The sequence below is a fragment of the Hevea brasiliensis genome, chromosome 9, assembly GCF_030052815.1.
Source record: "Hevea brasiliensis isolate MT/VB/25A 57/8 chromosome 9, ASM3005281v1, whole genome shotgun sequence".
Taxonomy (NCBI): Eukaryota; Viridiplantae; Streptophyta; class Magnoliopsida; order Malpighiales; family Euphorbiaceae; genus Hevea; species Hevea brasiliensis.
This window is the reverse complement of record NC_079501.1, coordinates 96,351,445-96,377,727: the sequence shown is the minus strand read 5'-3', so window position 1 is coordinate 96,377,727 and position 26,283 is coordinate 96,351,445. Positions and strand designations below refer to the sequence as shown.

The window sequence follows — 26,283 nt, the reverse complement described above, 5'->3', positions numbered from 1 at the left end:
AAGCTTGAGAAATCAAGCTTGGAAGCTTGACAAAAATGGTGAAAAGGTGGGGGGAAAAGTGTGCCCCGGCCATGAGAGAGAAAGAGAGAGAGAAAGAGGTGGAGAAGAAGCTTGTGGTTGGTGGCTTTCATCTCTATTGTCTTATATATTTATTTATTTTTGTGTACTTTAATTCTTTTAAATGCCATAAGCTTTTCTTTTCGCTTCTTTTCTTTTCTTTTCTTTTCTTTTCTTTTCTTTTCTTTCTCATTTTTTTCTTAATTTATTTCATAAATTTTAATTTATGTTAATTATTTTATTCTCTAAATTTTTAATTTGACATTTGGGTCAAAATTGACCTCTGGGGTGAAATGACCAAAATGCCCTTCATAATGCATATCAGGTTATTTTTATTATTTTTGTACCAATTTATAAATCCTTTAAACTTTGATTTATTTTTCTTTAAATTTTTCCTATATTTTCTTAATATTTATTTCTTCAATTTATGCCTCCTCACTATAGTTTAAGTGTAGTTCCAGACATTTTCACTGTCCAAACAGACATTAGTTGTCGGAACAGTAAAATGTACGGACTACCTACGGTGAGGGCGTTACAGATATAGAAATATTAATAGGCATAAAAAAATCAACTTTAATTTCCTGTATATCTGTATTCCATCTTTTAACACTCCCACTAACTTCATCATTCTTCAAGAAATCTAGCATTACTAGTTTCCATAATTTTCGGACTATAGTTTGGAATATAAAACCTATACCCTTTTGATTTCTCTAGATGACTAGTAAAGTTTCCACTTATCATTTAAGAATCTAATATCTTTTCATGTAGATTATAAATTCTTATTTTCTCTCAACAATCTAAACATACAAGTGCTTTAAACTAGGTTTCCTTCTAGTCCCAATTCATAAGGTGTTTTGAGACTGCCTTACTAGGAACCCTATTTAACAAGTATACAGTGGTTTTAAGTTCATACATCCACAAAGATTTAAGTAAAGAAAAGTTATTTATCGTACTCCTAACTATATTCATTAAAGTCTGATTTCACCTTTAGCCACCCCATGCACATACGCCATGACTTTCTAAGAACTTTACAAATGGACTAGGACAAATTGTCCCAATTCATTATGTTTCAAATAGTATTCACCACCTCTATCTAACCTTATTATTTTCACCTTTCTATCTAATCACCTTTTAACCTTAACTTCTAGTATATCTATTGATTAAGATTTTTCATTAAATGTATCTACAACGTAAAAAATCATCAGAAAAGAAGAGTTACTCATCATACTCCTAACCATATCCATTAAAGTTTGATTTCACCTTTTAGCCACCCCATACACATACGCCATGACTTTCTCAGAACTTTACAAATGGACCAAGACATAGTGTCCCAATTCTTTATGTTTCCCACAGTATCCACCACCTCTATCTAACCTTATTATTTTCATATGTCTATCTAATTACCTTTCAACCTCAACTTCTAGTATATCTATTGATTGAGATTTTTATTAAATATATCTATAACTTAAAAAATATCAATAAAAGCAATAAAGTATTTTTTTTTCCACCAAAAGATAGAGTATCAAAAGGTTTACATATGTCGGTGTGTATTATTTCAAGAAGCTTGTTACTTCTTGTGGCTTCTTTCTTATTGTGTTTAGTCTGTTTTCTCTTAATGCAATCCACACACATCAAGATCAGTAATATCTAAACTTAGTAGAATTCCATTCTTTATTAACTTTTCTAATCTTTTGTTAGATATGTGACATAAATGCTTATGCCACAAGAAAGCAGAATTCTCATTCAATCTACTATGCTTAATTCTAATATTGCTATAAGTGACAGGCAAGGATTCAATAAAATTATCACTAGGTTTCAGTCTATATAGAGCATCAGTAAGAATTCCAGAAATAATAATGGAATTATCTTTATTATTAAATAAACTAAAACATCTATGCTCAAACTTAACATTGAACCAAATTCATCAAGTTTTAAAACAAAAATGACATTGCTAGAAATTGAAGGCACATAGAGGGTTTGTAATAGGTCTAATTAATAGCCATTATCTAAGACCAAATGGTAAGTCTCTATGCATTCAATTGGAGCCTTCATATGGTTCTCCATAAATAGGAAGTTTTAATTGGGTTTTCTATTTGCATTGTAAGGAATCCTTTTATCACATTAGATACATAAGTAGTAGTACCAAAATCAAACCACCAAGTATTATTAGGAACTTCAAATAAGTTTAATTTGAAATATACATAAGTATAAATATTACCTTTCTTTTCAAATCAACCTTTATCTTTCTAGCAATCCTTCTAATAGTGTCCTAGTACCATTTATTCCTTTTCCTCAGCTTAAGTAACATTTGAAGATCCTTTCTTTTTCTACTTAAACTTCTAGGCTTTAACTTTAAGTCCTTCATCAGCTTCTTGACCTATAATGAAGACAAAATGAGTTCCTTAATTCTTTAGTCTTGTTTCCTCCTAAACTAGTTTACTAGTCAATTCATTACCATTCCACTTATCCTTAATAATGTTGTAATTAATTTGAAATGGCCCTTATTCAGGAGATAATGAGTTTATAATGAACTACACCAAGAAGGAATTATCAACCGCCATCCTTAAGGTTTCTAGTTTTGCCGCAGTATCACTCATTCCAATAATGTGCTCTTGCATACTTTTCGATCCATCATACTTGAAGATCATGAGTTATGCCATTAGAGTACTAATAAGTAACTTAACTTCAGAATGGAACATGTATTTCATAAGTTTAAGGTTCACAAGTTTAAGGTATTCTTTTGCATTTTTTGTCATGACCCAGGGATGGGGTTGGGACATGCTTGTTCAATCAGCTACGCACTGGGGTGGAAACTTCGTGTCCCACATCGAAAATGGGAAGAAAAGATTTGGGCCATATATGTGGGAGTCTTCCTCACCTAGTCAGCGCGCTTTTGGGAATGAAACCTCCCAAGGGACAAATCTGTGTACCATTTGGTACGTGAGGGCCTTCTAGTACCAGAGAAGCTTACTGGGCCGGGAAGTCATGACCGGGGATGGGGTTGGGACATGCTTGTTCAATCAGCTACGCACTGGGGTGGAAACTTCGTGTCCCACATCGGAAATGGGAAGAAAAGATTTGGGCCATATATGTGGGAGTCTTCCTCACCTGGTCAGCGCGCTTTTGGGAATGAAACCTCCCAAGGGACAAATCCGTGAGGCCCATGGGCCAAAGCGGACAATACTGACTGGAGAAGGATTGGGCTGTTACATTTTTAGTTTGTGGAATTATAGTCCTTATGTTGTTGGCAATAGTCAATCACAAAAAACAAAAGGCTTAATTTGTTTAACCATTCCCATTACTTATGGTATAACTTCTCTTCCTAACTGCTTGTATCCATAATAGTAGTGAGTTAGTTTTCCAATAATGCCCAGTCAAGGTCCAAGATACCTAAATGGAACCTGACTTGCTCACACCATTCAAAGAAGTTCAATCTATTAGAACAATAATAGATTAAGCTTGCGAATGAAGAGAAACAACTACAATATGATATTTATATGCTCAAAATAGATTTAGATAACTTTAACAGTTAAAGTATACTATAGTTCTCCTTTGGGTAGATACTATAACATACTATCCTAAATTAAATACCTTTAAACTTGATTGGAAAATAATTAACTTACATCAAATATACATATTATCTTTGGACATCCAATATATATTTGATAAAATATTATTGTCCTCATAATTTTTACTATTTATAGAATAATTTATTTACCTTTGGGTAAAATCCTTATGTTCTAATGACTAGTGAATATCAATTAATCCATTTTTTATCATAGGCATCTATTAGTATGGATAATTAATAATTTTTATATGCATGTAAACATCATTCATAGTTCGGCCACTTTGGTGACTAACAAACTAAAACAAATATCATAAGGCATACATATAAATTATATATCCTAATAAAACTAATATTTGTTCATTTATTAGGTTTAATTACAAATCTTAATTAGATTGCACAGAAGACATAATTTTTTTCTTCCTTTCCTTGCTTTCAGGAGAACATGTTCCTAAAAGAATTATTCTTTCCAACAGGTTTTCTTCATCGTGTTGAACTTTCATGGCCTAATTAAATTTGGGCCAAACTTTAATTAATTAATTTTAAGCATCTTCCATTACAAACACGTTTTCATGCAGTTTGAAATTCATGGCAAAATAATTAAGCCACTTTGATATATAATTTTTTTCTTTTAATTTCTTTCTTTTGAGAGAACTTGATCTCAAACTTAAATCTCTTTATGACATGATTTTTCATCGTGTTAATAATCCTCATGCCCAAAATTTAATTGGGTCAAATTTTAATGCTATTATTATTACTATTTTAATCATTAACTTTAATCATAAAACATTCATGATCTACTCTTTAATTCTACCTAGATCTTATATCAAGTAAGAACATTAACATCATGTTCATCATCATAAATTTGATAGAGAAATTTAATTATTCAAAATCTAGGGCTTTGATACCACATGTAAAAAAATAATTCTTAATATACCATAACAATCATAAACATAATATAAATCATAAATATAAGATTCAACTATTACCCTAATAATAGATCTTAAACAAATAAATTCTCACAAATCTAGAAAGTATACATGACACGGAGTTTAATTGAACTATGGTAATAATTAAGAGAAACCCTTTGATTTAATAAATTAATTTATCCCTCTTGACCATTGTTGATTCACACATAAAACTTTAGTGATGGAAGACTTTCTTGAGATCACCCTAATATTTCTGACTTTATGAAAGAGAATGTATGTATCCTTATGGGTAGAGAAAGAACCAGCTTATGTATATATATATATATAAGATTTAATCTGGTGTATCCATCAAGTAATTCATATACGATTAGAATTTACTTTAATTAAAGTAATCTTTGTATAATTAGGATTTCTATTAATTAAAGTAAATATCAAGTAATATCATGCCACATTAAAGGGATTGATTTTGGCCCATATGGTAATATTAATTACTGGGCAAAAATCTTACATGTGAAAGTGTGAATGTATTTATCATGTGAATTTATGTAGTTGGAATAGAAAGCCAAAATTTTGATGTGGTTCAAAAAGGAAAACAATTGAATTTTAAAAAGAAAAATTTATTTAGTCCTTAAGTTTTGACCGATGTTATAACTTGATCCCTATGTTTCACATTCTAAGCTCTGCTCTCCTCCATGCACATGGCGTGTGGGAGCTGACTATCACAGAGGCTGAGGTTTCCAATGTGAAAAAGAAAATGATACAACACAACAGAGCAAATGTTGCCAATACAATGCCAATCTGCTGCCAAATCACTTTGACTTGCATGTTGCACCTCCATCAACCTATGTATGAAATCATTATTATTATTATTAATTATCATCTTACCATAATTTGGATTATATCTTTTTTAATAAACCCTTAATTATAATTATATACTTCCAATTCAACCTAAGAAATAAACAACAAAAAACCACTTATGTATTATTGGTGCTTCTTGTGTCCATGACAAATCGGATAGTACACTTTTAAGATCATTGTAGAAGAAAATTTAATTTAAATGTGAGTAAACTTACTCAAGTACAGAAGTATGTTAAGTTAGAATGGGAAGGGTTGAAAAGAGGAAGGGAGAGGACTAAGTTGAAGTGGAAAGTAGTAATATCAAAGGATTTACAAGTTTTGGATATTGAGATGCATTGAGTGGTGAATCTATTCCTATAAAGGAGAGGTCAATCGACCCCTCATTTTTCTCAAGTCATTCTTAGATATTTATATATTGGTTTAAATTGACTCCTCATAAATTTAAATATTGAACTCTTTTTTTTTAATGGAGAAATTAATTGACCTCTATATACTGAGTAAATTATTGTATGTTTGTAGTGTATATGCACCTTCACCCATAAAAGTGTGAGTCTCATCTTTCTAAATTTAAAATTTAACTGCTTTTATGTAAATATCGCATACTATTTTTTAGTATACTAAATTTATTATATAATTTGACTATATATTGACCTCGAATTTTTTTTTTAATCCATCAATGGATAGACTTAGTGTATAATAGAGCTAAATGATGAAAAGATGAAAAAAAATTTTATAATTATTTTTGAATTCATTCTTGCTTGTTATTGTTGTTATAATGCGAATAAGCTCACAAAAAATACGCAGATAAAGACGCAACATTTTGATCTAATACAAAATGAATCTGGTCAAGTATCAAGATTAGGGTCAATTATGATAATGATGGCTAAAGAAGGAGAGGAAAAAATTGAAAACCTATGTAGAGAAGGAGGGATAGCTGACATATGCCAATAATGAGGAATTGGTTAAATAATGTCATGGATAATATAGATTGATAAGATTGACAGATACTCATTTCCAGAACCTTCCATTTTGGCCTATTAATATAGCTATAAACAGCATATTCTGACTGAAAAAAAAAAACCCTTATAAAAGAAATTAGATAAGAGTATTATAAAAAAAACCTTCCATTTTGGCCTATTAACGGGCAGCTAGAGATGCAACAACATTTTGATCTAATACAAAATGAATATGGGCAAGTATCAAGATTAGGGTCAATTATGATCATGATGGCTAAAGAAGGAAAGGAAAAAAATTGAAAACCAATGTAGAGAAGGAGGGACAGCTAACATATGTCAATAATGAGGAAATAGATAAATAATGCCATGGATAATATAGACTGATAAGATTGACAGATACTCATTTTCAAAACCTTCCATTTTGGCCTATTAATACAGCTATAAACAACATATTCTCATTGAAAAAAAAAACCCTTATAAAAGAAATTAGATAAGAGTATTAGATAAAGAGTATTATAAAAAAAACCTTGCATTTTGGCCTATTAATAGGTGGCTAGAGATGCAACAACATTTTGATCTAATACAAAAATGAATCTAGGCAAGGATCAAGATTAAGGTCAATTATGATCATGATGCCTAAAGAAGGAAAGGAAAAAATTGAAAACTCATGTAGAGAAGGAGGGACAGCCGACATATGCCAATAATAAGGAAATTGATAAACAATGCCATGGATAATGTAGACTGATAAGATTGACAGATCGATACTCATTTATAGAACCTTCCATTTTGGCCTATAAATACAATTGCAAATAGCATAATCTCATAAAAAAAAATTAGATTTGAGTATTAGAAACCCATAATCTCTGAAAGTTGAATGAGGATGAAAGCCTACAATTCAATCTTATTGAAGCTTTTGGCAACCCTCTACCTATCTCTCCTTTGTGCATCACAAAATTTTGATTTCTTCTACTTTGTTCAATAGGTAAATTAATCAATTAATAGTTAAGCTTCATAATTGATTTGAGTTTTTTTTTTTTTAATTATTCATATTGTGATACAAAGCAAAGTTGCTGCTACCCAACCACTAGAAAACCTGCTACTGATTTTGGCATTCATGGGCTTTGGCCTAATTGCAAGGATGGGAATTATCCACCAAGTTGTAGTTCTAGTAATCTTTTCAATCAAACTAAGGTAACTCCCTATTCTATTATTAGATTTTTTTTTTCTTTAAACTTTATTGAGTGTATTGATTCACTATGATGAACAATATTAAAGTGCATCACTTTTTTGTTATAAAATTTTTACGTTTGGTTATTTTTTATATTTAATTTATTCACTTATTATAATTATTATGACATTATAAGAGTCTATTTGATATTATTGTTTGAGCTCATACTGAGAAAAAAAAACTTATTTAAAAAATTAATTTTTATTAAGAATCTTTAATTAAGTTATATTTTGTATTGAGTAAAAAGGAGAGGAAAATGATAGGGGAAGAGAAAAAAAAAAGGAAGACAATTCTCTTATTTTGTTGGAAGGAAAAATGAAGAAGGAGAAATTAAAATTGCATTTATTTTGTAAGAAGGAAAATATGAAAAGAAGAAAATTTATTTGAATTTGTATGGAAATCTATTTTATTTTTTGCCCAAATTGAGCAGAAAATAGTGGAAAGCAGTACTAATTTTTTCTGTTTTCTCTCTATGCCCTTTTTCCTCCAATAATCATTCTTTAATATAATTTTATTTATTCAATATAAGTATACTGTAAAAATGTAATACTTTTCTTTTCTTACTTTTCTTTCCATCAAAACATGAAAAATCACTTCTTTTCCTTTTATTTTCTTTCCTTTCTATATGGATTTTACTTTGCATATAATCCCACTCACTTTTTCTTCCTTAAGTTTCCTATTTGCACAGAAATCAAAGTTAGAGAAGTAAAAGTGACAGGAATTATAAGGAAAATAAAATCCCTATCGAAATGAAAATTATTATTTTCCATATTTATAAGGAAAATCTTTTCCATAGGAAAAAGAAGGAAATGAAGTCATTTATTTATTTTCTATGTTTGTATGAAAAAAAAGTGAGAAGAAAAAATTATTATATTTTACAACTATGCCCATATTGAATAAATAAAATTATATTAAAAAATAACTATTTTAGGAAAAAAGGTATAGAGGAACAATAAAAAAAAAATTAACAATTTTTTCCACTATTTTTCGTTCAATTGGGATGGAAAATAAAATGACTTTTCATACAAATTCAAATAAATTTTTTTCTTTTCAATTTTCCTTCTTACAGAATAGGACAGAATGGATTTTTAATTTTTCCTTATTCCTTTTTCCTTCCAACAAAATAAGAGAATTATCTTTTCTTTTCTTTTTTTTTCCTCCCCTATCATTTTCCTCTCCCTTTTACTCAATACAAAATATTCCTTAGTTAAAGATTCTTAATAAATATTAATTTTTTAGATAGTGTTTTTCTCAATATAAGCTCAAAAAATAATGTCAAATAAGCTTCTATAATAATCATTAAGTGAATAAATTAAATATAAAAAATAACAAAACATAAAAATTTTATAACAAAAAAGTGATGCAATGTAATAGTTCATCATAATGAATCAATATGATTCAAAGAGGAAAACAAATGAAGTTTAAAAAAAATTACAATTTGGTACTTTAATTTTGACCGATATTATATCTTGCTTCCTATATTCCATATTCTTAGCTCTGCTCTCCTCTACACACGCACACACATGGTGTGTACAAGCCAACTTTCACAAAGACTATACTTCCAATTCAACCCAAGAAATTAATAACCAAAAACCACTTATTTAATATTTGTGTTTCTTGTGTCCATGACAAACTTAGATAGCACACTTTTAAGATCATTGCAGAGGAAAATTTTATTTCAGTGTGAGTAAATTGACTCAAGTAAAGAAGTGTGCTAAATTAGTGGGGAAAGACATGAGAAGGGATGACGTGGAGGGAAGTAGTATCACAGGATTTACAGTTTTTGGATATCAAGATGGACTCAGTGGCAGATCCATTCCTATAAAAGAGGATCAATTGATCCCTCGTTTTTCACCCTTATATATTTATATATTGGTTTAAATTAATACCTCATAAATTTAAGTTTTTAACATATTTTTTTAAGGGAAAACTTATTTTTATTAATAGGAAATCAATCAACCCCTACATTGAGCAAATTATTATGTGTTTACGGAGTATGCGCAGCATCACCCACAAAGTGTGAATCTCATTTTCCTAAATTTAAAATTTAACTACTTTTATATAAGTATTTAGTGTACTATTTTTTAGCATACCAAATATATCATATAATGTGTCTATATATTGACTCTGAAAAATTTTTTCCCTGAATTTGCCACTAGATGGATTTTTTCTTTTTATCAGCAAACTGAGGGCAAGCACTTCCACCCATGTTCCCATTAGAAATTCATAGGAAACCCAATCGTCTCTATCTCGCAGATTATTTATGATAAGATAATTTAGCTTGTCTGAGCATGTAAAAACTATCATCCTAACTACCCATTCTTCGCATTCCCAATTTGTTCCCTTGTCATTGTCAACAAGTCAGCTTTACCGGTTGTAGCTCCCTACCTTCCATGTTTACCACACTCTTGAACAACTGAGCCAACTAATTTATGCTTTACTCTCTCTAAAGAAGCAGAAACCTCACCAAACAGTTGAGGCGCATAAAAGCCTCTACTAGGAGACAACCCACTAGGCCACTATCTTTCCTTCCATCCCTTTTTTTTTTCCATTTTTTTACATACTACATCCCAAAAGACTTTAGGATGCATAGACGAAACATAAAGAGGTCTTTCCATAGTTTCAGTCAGGTTGATGCCCATTCAAAGTAATGACAGAGGGCACCTCTAGTGGCAGTCCAGTTGCCACAGCCAAAGAAAAGGCTCCCTTGCTTTGGCCCGGGCTTCCTAACCATTCCTTTGCTGTTCTTCACTGCACAGTAACAGAAAGTGTGATACTGTAAAACAGGACTATGCATTTCCTTCAGTTTGTAGGGTTGATCCAGTGAGAAGGACAGATTATCAGGGGACGGCTTCCATGACAATGAACCATCAGTTGTCTGCCACATTGGTGAGTTTGTGATGGAGAATTTTTGATACCCCTGCGCATGAGGAGGGCAAGTAGGAGAGCAGTGTTTTTGGCATCATCGAGTCCACAGTGAGCACGGCCTTGCCATGCTAGGCCTGCCATCTTCACAGCCTCCTTTTGATTTTACCTAACACCACCAAATACCTCACGGAAAGGAATTCTCAAATTGATCCACCGATTAAAATAAGGGGGCTTCCAGATCTTCTTAAATCGGCACTCAGATTCCAACATCACCCGGCAATCCCAGTTTGACAATGTAACCACAGCAAAGTTAGTGTTTTTTATCCCTTCTTCTCAAGCCATTTGTCATGCCTAAGGAGTGCCTTACTAAGTGTGACGCCTCTGTCCACCTGGATTTGCTGGATACCAGTCAGATCCTTGCAGAAATCACTTAGGAGCTGATTGCAAGTTGGCCGCACGTATGTCTCGAAACACGCTTCGAGCTGGCCAGTTGCACTGCTCACAATGACAGATGGAAACTCGATTATCTCTTGTGGATGGGGATTTTTTTTTTTCCTTGTAACAAGTAGCCTCAAAGTCTATGACTACAAAATACTGAAAATCTTGGAATTGGAACTCACTGGGGTAACCATGGGAGAACATATTAAATGGAGCATACTGAAATCGAGTTTCCATAGGAAAAGGATAAAATTGTCCCTCATAGAAATTCATTTGGCATAGCTGAACCTTTTAGAGTCAGGGTAGAAGGTTGACCTTGAGCCAAAATCATGATGGTAGGTCGGTTTGCGGTGTAATTTCTTCTTTGAGCTCTGGAAAGCCATCATTTGAATTCCCATAAGGGAATCCATTGGTCTGGAGGCATTTTAAGGATGCCTCAGAGCTCCTTTGAATAGTTTCTTTATTTTCAAGGGCCATCATGATCTTGCGATAAATAAAGATCCACCAGCGAGTACATGAGAACTTACTCTGTTTTGCCCACCCAGTGTGATTTGGAGATGCCACTGGATGGACTCAGTGCACAATAGAGTTAAATGACGAAAAAGATGAAAAAAAAATTTATACAGCCAATTCCAATTAATTTAAAATTATGCCAATTAATTTAAAATTAAGATTTATTTTTTATATAATGCAAATAAGCTCACACAAAAATATGCAGATAGAAATGCAACAACATTTTGATCTAATACAAAATGATTCTAGGCAGGGATCGAAATTAGGATTATGATCACGATAGCTAAAGAAGGAAAAAAAATTGAAAACCCATATAGAGGACTGACAGCTGACATATGCCAATAATGAGGAAATTGATACACAAACAATGCCATAGATAATATAGACTGATAAAATTGATAAGATACTCATTTTCACAACCTTCCATTTTGGCCTATAAATACAGCTATAAACAGCATAATCTCACTGAAAAAAAAAAAAATCCTCACGGAAGAAATTAGATAATAGAAACCCATATATAATCTCTAAAAGCTGAATAAGGATGAAAGCCCACGATTCAATCTTGATGAAGCTTTTGGTAGCCCTCTACCTATCTCTCCTTTGTGCTTCACAAGATTTTGATTTCTTCTACTTTATTCAATAGGTAAATTAATCAGTTAATAGTTCAGCTTCATAATTGATTTGATTTTTTTTCTTTTTAATTTTTTTTAAGTGAAATGATTGTTTGTGATACAGTGGCCAAGTTCATACTATGATACAAAGCAAAGTTGCTGCTATCAGCCACTGAAAAACCTGCTGCATTCAGGGGCTTTGGCCTAATAATCACAAGGATGGGAATTACCCTTCAAATTGTGATTCGGGTAGTCCCTTCAATCAAAATAAGGTAATTATCAGATTTCTTTTTTTTTTTAACTCTATTGAGTATAGTGACTCAGCATGATGACCAACAATATTACAGTGCATCACTTTCTTGTTGTAAAATTTTTATGTGTCGTTATTTTTTATATTTAATTTTTAAAATTATATTTTAGTTATTCACTTATTACAACATTATAAGAGTCTATTTGATTTTATTGTTTGAGGGAGAAAAACATTAAGGTATGTTTTATAATGAGGAATATGTTTTGTAATGAGGAAAAGGGAGAGGAAAATAGTAGAGATAAGAGAAAAAGACAATTTCCTTATTTTGTTGGAAGGAAAAAGGAAGAATGAAAAATTAAAAGTCTAATTCGCACTATTTTGTAAGCAGAAAAATATGTAAGGAGAAAAAAATTATGAGAATTGTGTGGAAAACCATTTTATTTTCTGCCCAAATTGAGCAGAAAATAGTGAAAATAGTGTTAATTTTTCTATTTTTCCTCTATGCCCTTTTTTCCTCCAATAGTTATCTTTAATATAATTTTATTTATTTAGTGTGGGCATAATTATAAAAATATAATAATTTTCTCTTCTCACTTTTCTTTCCATACAAACAAGGAAAATAAATAAATAACTTCCTTTCCTTCTTTTCCCTATGGAAAAGATTTTCCTTACAAACATGGAAAACAATAATTTTCCTTTCTACAGGCATTTTATTGTCCTTATAATTTCAATCACTTTTACTTTCCTAGCATTCATTTCTGTGTAGATAGGAAAGTTAATGAAGGAAAAGTGAGTGGGATTATATGAAAAGTAAAATTCATATAGAAAGTAAAAGGAAACGAGGTGATTTTTCATGTTTTGGTGGAAAGAAAAGTGACGAAAGAAAATTATTATATTTTTACAATTATGCTCATATTAAATAAATAAAATTATATTACAATTGACCATGCTGAATAGTATGATATAATTTTGTAGTTAAATAGTATGATAGATTATTTATAAGATAATTTGATAGTTAAATAATTTTTTTATTCAATATAGTTATCTATAACAAAATTGTATTAGTAAAATAATAATTTATTCTCACATCAAATCTATTTTGCTATATATATTTGAAAAAATATTTCAACTAGCATACTTTCAATTTGAAAATTAAGATTAAAATAAAATATTCTATAAAATTAAAATTTAAAATAAAATAAAATTAAAAATTAATTTGGAGGGAAAAAAGGCATACAGGAAAAATTAAAAATTAATATTGCTTTCCACTTTGTTCCGCCAATTATAAAATGGTTTAAAATGCTCTTAAAGCCATTTTATTTTTCACTCAAATTGAGCAGAAAATACTGAAAAACAGTGTTAATTTTTTCTGTTGTCACTCTATGCCCTTTTTTTTTCCTTTGATAGTTATTTTTTAATATAATTTTATTTATTTAGTATATACATAATTGTAAAAATATAATAATTTTCTTTTCTTATGAAAAATAAATAAATCACTTTTCCTTACAAACGTGAAAAATAATAATCTACCTTTCCATATGAATTTTATTTTCCTTATAATTCCAATTACTTTTTCTTTCTAACTTTCATTTCTATGTAGATAGGAAAGTTAATAAATGAAAAGCACGTGGAATTATAAGGAAAGTAAAATTCCTATAAAGAAAAAAATTATTATTTTTTTTATAATTTATTTTCAGAGAAAAAGAAAAAGAAATAAAGTGGTTTGTATAGTTTTCATATTTTCATGGAAGTAAACGTGATGAAAGGAAATTATTATATTTTTACTATTATGCTCATATTGAATAAATAAAATTATATTAAAATGGCTATGTTGAATAGTATTAAATAATTTTATAGCTAAATACTATGATAGATTATTTATAATATAACTGTACATTAAATAATTTTTATATTCGATATAGTTATCTATAACAAAAATATACTAGTAAAATAATAATTTATTCTCACAACAAATCCATTTTGCTATATATATTTGAATAAATATTTCAATTAAGCATACTTTCAATTTTAAATTTAAAATTAAAATAAAATATTTTATAAAATTAAAATTTAAAATAAAATAAAATTAAAATTTAATTTAAAGGGAAAAAGACAGAGAAAAAATAGAAAAAATTAAATTAGTTTCCACGCTATTCTGCCCAATTATAAAATGTTTCAATATGCTCTTTAGGCATTTTCCACACAAATCCTCGCCATATTTTTTTTCCTATTCCTTCTTATAAAAAAGGGGAATTGAATTTTTATTTTTTCCTTTTTTTTCCAACAAAATAAAGAAATTAGCATTTTTTTTCCCTCTCTTACATATTTTTTTTCTATCTTTTCCTAACTGCAAAACATTTTAATCACAAGAATCTTAAAACAGTAAATTACTTTTTTAATAATATTTAAAATAGTATTATTTTATAAAAGTGATTTTAGATCAACTTTTTAACCACAATCCCAAATAGAGTCAAGCATAATTTCAGCCATTTCTATCAGCCTAAGGTGGTCACTGTCTAATTCTAGTTTCAAGACCAAGGGGACAGGAGTCGAATTGATGGGTTCAAAATTTCGATCATGGTTTTTTTTTTCCAGTCTGATTTTGATTAAATTTGGTGATAACTATTTCTTTAAAAAAAGGAAATTTTAATTTTAGTTTGAAAGTGAACTTATCAATTTCAGTCCAATTCCAATTTGATTTCAATTCAATTCAAATTAAGTTAATATAATTTTAATCATTTTTAATTTTAAATTAAATTAATTCAATTTTAATTTAATTTCAATTCAGAGCTGAACTTCCACCGCCCACCTGAAAAGAAGTTTTGTTTGTTAAAAGGGAAAAAAGAATAAGCTTTTTGGTTTGTTTCTTCTTCTTTATTGTTTCATTAGGTAGTCATTCTACGTCAAATTAGTCCTTCACCAACAAAGTTATTTTGTTTCGTCCCTTTATTTTTTTTCCACATATATGAGAAAGAATCAGGCCCGATTTTGAATCGAACCTCTTTAAACCAGATTGCAACTGAATCAGAATCGAACTAATTTAAACCAGACCACAGCTGAATTAATATCGGTCAAACTTGTCTTCGACTCAAAAAAATTAAAACAAACTGAAATTAAACTGGAATCAAACAAGACAATTTCAAGCTAAATCACCTTTTTTATTTATAAAATAAAAAATAAAATTTAGACCGTTAGATTTGAACCATAACCTGACCGGAGCCTTGAGGATTCAGGGCCGATTTGAACTAGAACCAAAACAGATGGCCGGGCCTATTCACATATCATTTTTCGTAAGAAAACAAATTCATGCACCAGCCCTAATTACAATTTTACATCTCATAAAACCTTAGTTTTTTACTTTATTTATTATTATTTTTTTATAATTGGTTCCAATTGAAACTTGAAAGTGGCAATGGAGTGGCCTTTTGGTCACATGAATGGGATAAGCATGGCACATGCTCTTATTCAGTTCTTGACCAACATGGCTACTTCAAGGCAGCTCTTGGCTTGAAGAAGCAGGTAAATTAATCTCCTCCAGCCTCTTAAGAATGCAGGTGAATCCTGATATATGTCAATTTATATAAATTGTTTGTTCTTATATGAGAAAAAGCATAACAGGTGCTCTCTCTGTCCCATTTCAAGTGATGTTTGTAACAATTTATTTTTATCCCACTCTATTTGCTTTTTTGAAAAAATTAACACAGTATTTTTTTTTTTCCAAATTTACCTTTTTCTATTGTTATTCATTATGCATTTATCTGTTCGTTATCACCTTTCTCTATCTTAATTAAATACAAGGATAGTTTAGTCAATTATTAGTATTTTTTTATAAAAATGAAATTATTCAATTATTTCCTTAATTTTTATTCAAAAACCTTAAAAAAAACACTTAAAATGAGATGAAGTATTAAATTAAATACTTGCTATGAGATTCATGCAATGTTGATTAAGATGTGCATATATTTAAAATACTAATTACTCCCTTGATCCATTTTTATCAATCGCATTTGGGTTTTTTTTTTTTGAAAATTATCCGTTGCATTTAGAAAAACTAAGGAGTATCAATTATTTTTTTCCAATTTTACCCTTGTGTCTACTAAATAAAATAAATATTTATGCAATGAGTAATTAGGTGAGATAAAGAATAATTTAATCAATCACTAGTATGTTTTTATAAAAATGAAATTATCCAATAATTTTCTTAATCACCGTATAAAACCAAATGCGACAAATAAAAATGGATGGAAGTAGTATGTAGATTCTGCACAAATCCATAGCAAATATTTAATTTAAAGGTTGTTGAAGTCATTCTAATATAATAATTATCATTTAATAGTAAATTAAAAAGTAATGTAACAGGAATGAGCCAAATGGGGGAACATATAGCTTGACTAGCATCAAGAGTGCAATACAAGCAGCAATAGGCTATGCTCCATAGATAGAGTGCAATTCTGATGAATCAGGCAACAACCAGCTTTACCAAATTTACTTATGTATGGACACTTCTGGATCAAACCTCATTGAATGTTTCCAAGAGAAAAATATGCCTCACAAATTGAGTTCCCTACCTTTCAGAACATCATCACTAATTCTCAGTTTATTACAGTCCTTTATTTGTATCTCAAGCTATTGGGAATCAATGAAAGAATATGAAATGAAAAGGTAATATATAAATGGTTATATTATAATATTAAATTAGCTAATCATTTTAATATGTAAAGTAATTCAATTATTTATAAAAGTTCATATTAAAATGAACTTGCGCAGCACTCTCTAAATTTAACACAGTAGAGTTGCGATCCCATATTGAAAGAATATGAAATGAAAGGGCAAATCAATTATTTATATTAAAATGAATTAAAGTGATATTTATAAAAAGATCTAATTTTTCTACGTAAAAGCAGACATAAAGAATAATTATGATCATTAAATAATATGGAATCTGACTTAGGTTTGGATAAATTTTAACAAAGATCTTTGAATTTAAATGGTTATAACATTACAGTCCTTCAACTTTAAAATGTAACATAAAACCCCATAAACTTTCAAATTTTACACAGTAAAATCCCTCTGACTTTCAATTATTAATTTTCCAGTTAGAAACTGTGTGAATAGCTCCCACATGGTGTTTTGTCAATATTTCTCTTTCTTATCTTATGCAAAGTATAAAATTATTCTCTCTATACATGAAAATTTATTCTATCTATAGAGAAGAGAATGATTCAATTTACACATGGTTTGAGAAAGAAAAGTGAAATACTAACTAAGCTCTAAGCTGAAACTATCCAGGTCAACGTCTAACTGAAAAATGAATAATTAGAGGTTAAAGGAATTTTACTGTATAAAATATGAAAGTTGATGGGGTTTTATGTTACATTTTTAAGTTGAGGGACTGTAATATTATAACTAAATAAGTTCATGGACGATTGTTAAAATTTATCCGACTTAGGTTAGTTAAAACTTATCAATCAACTTTAGCTAGCTTCTTAACTTTGAAACTGAACTAGTGGTTAACCTATTCAATTGTATGGTCCAATTTTAGTTCTTATTAATTCAATTTATAAATTATTGATTTTACCTCAGCTGTATCTTATACATCAAAAGGCATAAATATTTATACTCGTGGTGCTAAGGTGTATATATAGAAGATAAATGTGGATATAATTCACTGACTTGGAAAAAAAAAAAAAAAAAGCTTTAGGCTTGTTCGATAATATTAATTATTCTAATACTTGTTAGCTATTTCAATAGTTATAAACTATTTTACTAACTGTTAGCTATTTATATAGTGATTTAAAGGATAAATTTTGATAATATCCCTGAACTTATCTAGTTGTAACATTACTGTCCCTCAACTTAAAAAGGTAACATAAAACCCCATCAACTTTCAAATTTTACACAGTAAAATCCCTCTAACCTCCAATTATCAATTTTTCAGTTAGACACTGACCTAGACAATTCTATCATGGAGCTTAGTCAATATTTCTCTTTTCTCTCTCAAGCCATGTGTAAATTGAATCCTTTTTCTCTCTATAGACAGTGTAATTTTTCATGCGTAAAGAGAATAATTTTACACTTTGCATAAGAGAGGAGAAATAAATATTAACTAAGTGTCATGCGGGAGCTATTTACATCAGTTTTTAACTGAAAAATCAGTAATTGAAAGTCAGAGGGATTTTACTATACAAAATTTGAAAATTTAGGGAGTTTTATATTACATTTTAAAGTTAAAAAACTGTAATATTATAACTATATAAGTTCAGAGACAGTTGTTAAAATTTATCCGTGATTTAAAGTAAATGTGTTTGGTAAAAATAGTTATTAGATTAGTTGTTAAGTGTCAAAATAATAGTATCATCTTGTTGACTCTAATCAAAATGCTCTATAAACCTCTAAAAGTTTAAAGGAGTAATTTTTCATAAATTACTCTTTTAATATTTAAACACTAGTATAAACACTATGCCATCAAACTGTATGAATAAGAGAGGTAGTGTTTTAATTATAGTCAAAACATTAAACACTATCTTAAAACTATTGCCGAATAGGGTCTTTATCAGTTATAAGAACCACAATGGTAACAACTTGTGGATTGGTGTACGTCGAGCAGACATCGATTTTAATTAATAATTTATTAAATTTGTAACACCCTTAATTTTTAAATTAATTATTTTATGAGTAAATATTAATATTTTATTTTATTTAAATTTTGGAAAAAATTTTGAAATTTTTTTGATTTTAGAAATCGGGTTCGATTTTCCAAAAATGTTAAACTTTGATGATTTTTAAAAATTAATTTAAAGACCACGTGACAAAACTAAAAATATATTTAGACTCTATAAATTTTTTTGAGTTTTTTGAAATTTTTTCAGAATTTTTAGGCCTCATTTTTTGTCTCAGGACAGAGTAAAAATTTAATTTTGGATATCCTGAATCGAACTAGTCCCTTTCTTCTTTTTTTTCTTCTCCCTTCTCTCTCCCCGACAGTCCCTCTTTCCTCACCCGTTTCTCTCTCCTCCCTCTCCCTCTGCGCCGGCCACCGCCTCCCCCTCCCCCTCCCCGTGTCACCGCCGACCTTCCCCACCCCTTCCCCGCCACTGGAAAACTGCACGCACACACCGCTTCATCTTCTAGGACTAATTCGGGCCGATTCGACTATCGATTGGATTGGGTCTTATCCCAAAACTCATCTACACCTCGAGAGCTTTTCATAGACACCAAGAACACCAAAATCCATCGAGCAGTTTGTTCAATTTTTGTCCGAAAAGTTTTAGCCCATTTCGATTTTTAAGCTAGATTCCTCGTAAACCGTGAACCCCACGAAAAATCTGAGAGTACCGGAGTGCTCCCCTCGGCGAGAGCTTCACAGCAATACCCATTTCGAATTTTTCTGATATTATTTTTCGGTGGGTCCCATGAAATTTTTGATGTTTTCCAAGCACTAAATTAGCTTAATAAATTTCGTAAAAATTATATACTAACCCCCATGTTGTGGACTTCATGTAGGTACTTTCAATTCATAGAAATTCAACAGTTGCTCGGGTCTGCAATTTTAAGCCAGGCAGACAGGCTACTGAAAAAGTTTCATAATTGGGTCAAAATTATAGGCTACCCACCTTTTCAGACGTTCCGGACACGTCCCCAAGGTCAGAATTGGCATAGGTAAACCCAAACATTACTTTTTCTTAATTATCTAGTGCTTGATTATGATTAAAAATCTATAAAATATTTGTGATAGGTTAAAAAAATTATAATTCCTTTTGCATTAGCTTAATAATATTGGTAAGGACCACAGGGCAAAATTTTAAAATTTTTAGAGCTCATTTGGGTAGTTTTTGCAAAAGGAGTAATTGTAGGGACTAAATTATAATTTTTTAAATTATGGCTGTTAACTGTTTGGATGGGCCTAGGAGGGGCCATGTGATGTGATTGAATTGTGGATGTGTGACTTGTGGATATAGAAGTGTATTTTGAACCCTTTTGCAAGTTGGGTAAGTCCTAGATATAGGGGAAACTCTGCCAGATTTTCGACACGACTTAGGGCGTCCTTGATCCTTTTTAAACTTATATTGATTCAAATATATTAAACAATTACAATAAAATTATCAGGTAAGCCAGGACAACCTTCCTTCTCCACCCAACAGTCGCAGTGACCTCGGTTCAAGTCTGTGAGTAAAATATTAATTTTAATTATAATTTCAATATTATTATATGTTCAGGCATGCCCATGCATTACTTATAAATATGTATCTATGTCGTTAAACACTAGGCACATTTTATATTGCATTCTTAATTGATGAAGTGCCATGGATATTGTTTATGTAATTTGGAGCAATGTGCATGCATTGGCTTGGGTGTAGTGTGTAGTACTGGATATGAATAGGACGGGTAGATGCAACTTGAGAGACACTCGCTTGGATCCGATCCTTTATAGATAAGTCAGGGTAGGCATGGCTCGAGATGATCACCCTGGCCCCCGCATTTGGTTATCAAGCGAAAGGCCAGCTTGAGAGACACTCACTGGCAGAGATTGGATTAAGAGAGCTGTGTAGGGGATCAGCTCCCATATATGTACTGTTTGAACATTATTGGGTGTGTGAGTGCTTAAAATTGCCTTTTGCTGTTATGATGTGATGTGTATAAAAATTTTGATGGCGTTGCATTCCACTCCTTAGGATGCATTAGCTCTAGGTAGCTATAGAAATTGTAGTTAAAATTGGTATTTTACTCTCTGAGTCGAATGCTCACTCCTGTTCACCTTATTTTTCCAGGCTACAGGAGGATTACTTATTGTGACTAACTTGCTCCTCTTCTTCGCATGTCAATTAGTAATATCTAATGTATTCTATACAATTTAGCCAAAATTTTAGACTCCGAATGTGTTAGGAGTATTTTAATCAATTTGGGACTGTAATATATTATGTTAAATTTGTAAGAACATTAAATGCATGTATGTGTGAGTGTGATTAGATTGGATGAGGGAGCTGAGCTCTTATTTGATTTATGACATGATGAGTATGTGGAGGGTGAGCTGAGCTCCCCAAATTGTTATATATTGTGTTTACAAGTCAGGCGAGTCAAAAACTCCTCGTTGTATGGTCCATATTATGGCCGGACTCTGTCCTATTGAATTCTTGAATTGGGCTTAAAATGGGCCTTAGGATTAGGATAAGGAATAGTTAGGCTTACTGCTATAACAAGCACGCAAATCTAAGGTACACACACAAATCGCACAATCACACAGTATTGAAAAGAGAAGAAAAATAACACAGGATTAAAAGTGGTTCAACCGTAAGGTCTATGTCCATGGGCAAGAGAAGAGAAAAAGCTTCCACTATGATGAAAAAAGCAAGATACAATCAATCAGAACTCTCAAACCCTAACCCCACTATTTTTCCCGAATATCTCACAACTCTACCGCAAAGGGTAGAATATTACAATATTATCGGCTCGTGCCCTCCGCTACCACCACTGATCTCATTTTTTATCCCAATCAGGTCGCAGCGCGAAACTTTTGAGTCGGGTCACAATTCGGGCCCATAAAAACATATCCAAAAATTCAAAGCCACAAAAAATAACAATTCTTTCCCTTGGCTTGAATTCTCTCAATCATCAACAAAATAATCACAAAAACACTCTATCTTGCCATATGCCCTCGCAAGGGCACGACTGAGCACTACAAATACCAACCAAGTCTAGGCAATGCCTAAACTTGCTGACTGAGACTCCCTTAGTCATCATATCTGCTGGATTATTATGTGTAGAGACTTTCTACAAAATTACAGTTCCCTGAGATACAATGTCCCGAATGAAGTGATATCTGACATCAATGTGCTTAGTTCACTTATAGTACATTTGATTCTTTATGAGATGTATTGTACTCTAGCTATCACAAAACACTGTTGCCTTGTTCTGTTTCAACCCAAGATCACCCACCAAACCTTATAACCATAAAACTTCCTTTACTGCCTCTACTAAGGCCATATATTCTGCCTCTATGGTAGACAAAGCAACTGTAGCTTGCAATGTTACCTTCCAACTGATAGCACTTCCAGAAAGAGTAAACAAATAACCTGTCAAAGATCTCCTCTTGTCTAAATCCCCAGCAAAATCTGAATCCACATAGCCAACAATTGAATCACTCATCTTGGCCCTGTCAAATGTCAAACCAACATCTGTAGTACCCTTCAAATACCTCAAAATCCATTTCACTGCCTGCCAACGCTCTTTCCCAGTACACGCCATGTACTTACTCACAAAACTAACTGCATGTGAAATGTCAGGTCGGGTGTATACCATAACATACATGATGCTTCCAACAGCACTCGAATAGGGAACACTGGACATGTGCTCCATCTCCTTATCTGTTTTGGGTGACATGTCTGCAGATTACTTGAAATGGGCAGCAAACGGAACAGTCACAAGCTTACCATTATTCATATTGAAACGCTTAAGTACTTTCTCAACATAGGCCTATTGAGACAAAAAAAGAGTCCCAACACTTCTATCCTTGGTAATTTCCATTCCCAATATCTTCTTTGCAGCACCCAAATCTTTCATCTCAAACTCATCACTCAACTGCTTTTTCAGAATGTTAATTTGTGACATGCTTTAAGTAGTAATAAGCATGTCATCCATATACAACAGCAAATAAATAAAAGAATCATCTGAAAGCTTCTTGTGATGCACACAACTGTCATATGAACTACGATTAAAGCCTTTACAAACCATGAATGTATCAAATCTTTTGTGCCACTGCCTAGGAGAATGTTTCAGACCATATAAAGATTTCTTAAGTAAGCAAACACGATTTTCCATACCTGGAATGAGAAATCCCTCAGGCTGACTAGTAGGAATTTGCTCCTCCAACTTACCATGCAAAAATGTTGTCTTCACATCTAGTTGCTCAAGCTCTAGATCATGAAGAGCAACTATAGCAAGTAAAACCCTGATAGAACTGTGCTTTACAACTGGAGAAAATACTTCATTAAAGTCAATCCCCTCCCTCTGAGTAAAGCTTTTTGCTACCAATCGCGTCTTATATCAAGGTGTTTTAACCCCTGGAGTGCCTTCCTTTTTCTTGAACACCCATTTGCAACCTACCACTTTTTGTCCCTTAAGCAATGTTACAAGCTCCCAAGTCTGATTCTTGTGAAGAGATTCAATTTCTTCACTCATAGCACCGACCCACTGATCTGCATCTAAACAAGAAATAGCTTCTCTATAATTGCTAGGTTCATGCACATCAACTGTCTCAGCAACTGACAAGGCAAACGCAACCAGATCTGCATATGCATATCTCTGTGGTGGTCTAATCTATCTTCTCTCTCTACTAGTTGCAATGCTAAATGGTTCCTATTGCTGTTGCTCAGGTGAATCCTCTTATTGATCAGGATCTTGCACCTCATCCTTTTAATCACTGGACTAAACTACTGAAGTATTAATATCAAGCTCCACCTGTTCTCTGACACTATGATTTGATTCTACTATTGACTTCTCCCTCTGAGGTAAAATCAATAAATTATTAGATACAATTGTATGGTCCAATTTTAGTTTTTATTAATTGAATTTATAAATTATTGATTTTACCTCAGCTGTATCTAATACATCAAAAGGCATAAATATTTATACTCATGGTGCTAAGGTGTATATATAGAAGATAAATGTGGATATAATTCACTGACTTGAAAAAAAAAAGCTTTAGGCATGTTCGATAATATTAATTATTCTAATAGTTGTTAGCTACTTCAGTAGTTCTCAACTATTTTACTAACTGTTAGCTGTTTATGTAGTGATTTAAAGGATAAATTTTGATAATTATCCCTGAACTTATCTAGTTATAATATTACAGTCCCTCAACTTAAAAATGTAACATAAAACCCCATCAACTTTCAAATTTTACATAGTAAAATCCCTCTAACCTCCAATTATTAGTTTTTCAGTTAGACGCTGACCTATAAAGTTTCATCATGGAGCTTAGTCAGTATTTCTCTTTTCTCTCTCAAGTCATGTGTAAATTGAATCATTTTTCTCTCTATAGACAGAATAATTTTTCATGCGTAAAGAGAATAATTTTACACTTTGAATAAGAGAGGAGAAAGAAATATTAATTAAGTGCCATGCGGGAGCTATTTACATCAATTTTTAACTGAAAAATCAGTAATTGAAAGTCAGAGGGATTTTACTGTGTAAAATTTGAAAGTTTAGGGAGTTTTATGTTACATTTTAAAGTTAAAGGACTGTAGTGTTATAACTATATAAGTTCAGGGACAGTTGTTGAAATTTATCCGTGATTTAAAGTAAATGTGTTCAATAAAAATAGTTGTTAGATTAGTTGTTAAGTGTCAAAATAATGGTATCATCTTATTGACTCTAATCAAAATGCTCTATAAACCTCTAAAAGTTTAAAGAAGTAATTTTTCATAAATCACTCTTTCAATATTTAAACACTAGTATAAATACTATGCCATCAAACTGTATGAATAAGAGAGGTAGTATTTTAATTATAGTCAAAATATTAAACACTATCTTAAAACTATTGCCGAATAGGGTCTTTATCAGTTATAAGAACCACAATGGTAACAACTTGTGGATTGGTGTACGTCGAGTAGACATCGATTTTAATTAATAATTTATTAAATTAAATTAATAATTTATTAAATTTGTAACACCCCTAATTTTTAAATTAATTATTTTATAGGTAAATATTAATATTTTATTTTATTTAAATTTTAGAAAAATTTTTGAAATTTTTCGGATTTTAGAAATCGGGTTCGATTTTCCAAAAATGTGAAACTTTTATGATTTTTAAAAATTAATTTAAAGACCACGTGGCAAAACTAAAAATATATTTAGACTCTATAAATTTTTTTGAGTTTTCTGAAATTTTTTCAGAATTTTTAGGCCTCGTTTTTTGTCTCAGAACAGAGTAAAAATTTAATTTTTTATATTTAATTTATTCACTTATTATATTGAGAAAAAACATTATCTTAAAAATTAATATTTATTAAGAATCTTTAATTAAGTTATATTTTGCATTGAGTAAAAAGGAGAGGAAAATGATAGGGAAAAAAAAATATGAAAGTGCATTTCTACCCTGTTTTGTAAGAAGGATAATATGAAAAGAAAAAAAAAATTTTGGATTTGTATGGAAATCCATTTTATTTTCTCCTCAAATTGAACGGAAAATAGTGAAAAACAATATTAATTTTTCCTGTTTTTTCTCTATGCCCTTTTTTCCTCAAATAGTTATTTTTTAATATAATTTTATTTATTAATTTGGGCATAGTTGTAAAATGCAATAATTTTCTCTTCTCAATTTTCTTTTTATACAAACATGGAAAATATATGAATAAATAAATTACTTCCTTTCCTTCTTTTCGCTATGGAAAAAAATAATTTTCATTTCCATAGAGATTTTATTTTCCTTATAATTTCAGTCACTTTTACTTTCCCAGCTTTTATTTCTATGTAAATAGAAAACTTATGGAAGAAAAAGTGGGTGGGATTTTATGGAAAGTAAAATCCATATAGAAAGTAAAGAAAATAAAAGGAAAGGAAGTGATTTTCATGTTTTGATAAAAGGAAAATAATTTAAAATTAAGACTTGGTTGTTGTTATAATGCGAGTAAGTTCAAACAAAAATACACGGCTGGAGATGCAACAACATTTTGATCTAATACAAGATAAATCTGGGCAAGGATCAATATTAGGGTCAACTATGATCATGATGGTTAAAGAAGGAAAGCAAAAATTGAAAACCCATGTAGGGAAGGAGGGACAGTCCACATATGCCAATAATGAGGAAATGTTTAAACAATGCCATGTATAATATAGACTAATAAGATTGTGAGAACTCATGTCCAGAACCGTCCATTTTGGTCTATTAATACAGCTATAAATAGCATATTCTCACTAAAATTATAAAAGAAATTAGATAGGAGCGTTAGAAACCCATAATCTCTGAAAATTGAAGAGGATGAAAACTTATAGTTCAATCTTGATGAAGCTTTA

At 30.7% G+C, this 26,283-nt stretch overlaps 1 pseudogene; it reads left to right on the top strand.

Moving 5' to 3' along the window:
• The first annotated feature begins 7,245 nt into the window (after window positions 1-7,245).
• Window positions 7,246-16,926, top strand: LOC110650151 (extracellular ribonuclease LE-like; annotated as a pseudogene).
• The last annotated feature ends 9,357 nt before the right edge of the window (window positions 16,927-26,283 follow it).